At 58.7% G+C, this 1,540-nt stretch overlaps 1 pseudogene; it reads right to left on the minus strand.

Annotated features, from left to right (window-relative positions):
- Positions 1 to 279: 279 nt before the first annotated feature.
- LOC103557352 (uracil-DNA glycosylase pseudogene) lies at positions 280 to 1,335 on the minus strand (annotated as a pseudogene).
- Positions 1,336 to 1,540: the final 205 nt, after the last annotated feature.

Below are 1,540 nucleotides of genomic sequence, written 5' to 3' on the forward strand. Positions count from 1 at the left end.
AATAAACACACCCAACACCTTATAAGCTGAAGTCTAACCTACCGGTAAAGCAAGCAGCAGCTGGCCGTCCAAAGACGCGCTCATCTCCCGGCCTCCCCGAACCAGGCAGCAGAGGGAGCGAGGCCAGAGCACGCGGCTCATCTCTCTCCCAGGAGCTCTGGCTGACGGCACGTCTCAGGCCAAAGCCACGTTGCAAAGGCAGACAGGCGGCCACGGGACAGCCTAGGCCGCTTCTGCTCGATAAACTGGGCAGCCCGGTTCACGGCTATTTTACTCAAACTGTCCCCTTACGCAGAGTGCTAAGAACAAGGGAGATTATCTTCTCAATTCAACTTTGAAACAGACAGGTACTTCAACAGTAGCAACGAGAAAACTGCCCGGAGGCCCCCCAGTGCAGGGTCACAGCTCCTTCCAGTCGATGGGCTCCTTGCCGGACTTCTGCAGCAGCTCATTTGTCTTAGAGAAATGTCTACACCCAAAGAAGCCTCTGTTCACGGAGAACGGGGAGGGTGAGCAGTCTGCAGCACATGGGGCCGCTTCCTGTCGATGGCAATGCCCTTCTTCTGAGCATAAGAGCCCCAGAGCAGGAACACGAGGCCATTTGAGGCCTGATTTAGCCAGGACACGACCGGTCGGTGAACTCCTCCCAGCCTCTCTCCTTGTGAGAACTGGCCTGATGCTCCCGGACCGTGAGGACAGCGTTGAGTAGGAGAACACCTTGTTTGGCCCACGCAGATAAATCTCCATGACCAGGATGAACAAAACCGTCCATGTCTGTGGACAGCTCCTTATAAACGTTTTCCAAGCTGGGGGGGAGGTGGAACCGGTCTTTGAACACTGAAGCAGAACCCGTGAGCTGGATTGGGTCCGTGATACGGATCCAGGCCCAGGATGACGACCTTTACATCTCTTAGGTCACACATTTGGGTCCACGACTTGGTGTGGGGGTGGATAAACAGTGTGATGTCTTCTTTCTTCTGCAACGAACCCCATTAGCTTTATAAAATACGGTTTGCCGAACCCTCCGCTGAGGTGCCTCTTCCAACTCTCGCCGAAACCCACGGGCACATTGCGCGCCGCGAGTCTGCGCAGGGCCGCGGCCATGTTCCTCTGGATGCGGTCCAGCTGCTCCGGGCTCAGCGGCAAGGAGGGCGGCGTGCCGGGGTCCTCCTGCCCGGCTCGAGCCTTCTTGGCTGGGCTGGCCGTCGCATGCCCGCTCTCCTCAGCCACCACCGCCACGCCAGCCCCCGGGTCGGCCGGCTCGGGGCTGCAGGCACGTCACCTCCTGGCGGGGTTCGTGGAAAAGAAAGAGTAGAGCGTCTTTTGGCCGATCATCCTGGAGCCGTGGAGGGAGCGAACGCGCACCGGCCGGGAACCCGCGAGACTCGCGCTGGTGAGGCGGTCTGCAATTGGCGCCAAGGGGCCCGCGCATGCTCCGACCGGGGTCTGGGCGGGGGGCGGCTCGTGACAGGCCTTTTTAATAAGAGGTTGAGGCTTTGCAGCAATTTCAGGATTTCAGGTAGAATGTCCAATATCGTAA

The sequence above is a fragment of the Equus przewalskii genome, chromosome 3 (assembly GCF_037783145.1).
Source record: "Equus przewalskii isolate Varuska chromosome 3, EquPr2, whole genome shotgun sequence".
In the NCBI taxonomy this organism is placed as follows: Eukaryota; Metazoa; Chordata; class Mammalia; order Perissodactyla; family Equidae; genus Equus; species Equus przewalskii.